The sequence below is a fragment of the Electrophorus electricus genome, chromosome 11 (assembly GCF_013358815.1).
Source record: "Electrophorus electricus isolate fEleEle1 chromosome 11, fEleEle1.pri, whole genome shotgun sequence".
NCBI classification, from domain to species: Eukaryota; Metazoa; Chordata; class Actinopteri; order Gymnotiformes; family Gymnotidae; genus Electrophorus; species Electrophorus electricus.
In genome coordinates this window covers 11,245,578-11,245,778 of record NC_049545.1, presented here as the reverse complement: position 1 = coordinate 11,245,778, position 201 = coordinate 11,245,578, and positions in this window count along the sequence as shown.

Below are 201 nucleotides of genomic sequence, written 5' to 3'. Positions count from 1 at the left end.
TCGTGCACTTTTCTGCCATCACACGTCATGTGCTGTGTCCTTCTCTCCTAATCCGTCATTCATCTGGGTCATTAAAGTGATTTTTCTCTGCTTGTGCGACTCTTTTTCGGGCGAATTCGTGAGATGCGGCACGAATTCGGAGACGATGCAAAAAAGGTCTCGGAAGTTCAGATGACGCTCCGACAGCAACGACGACAACAA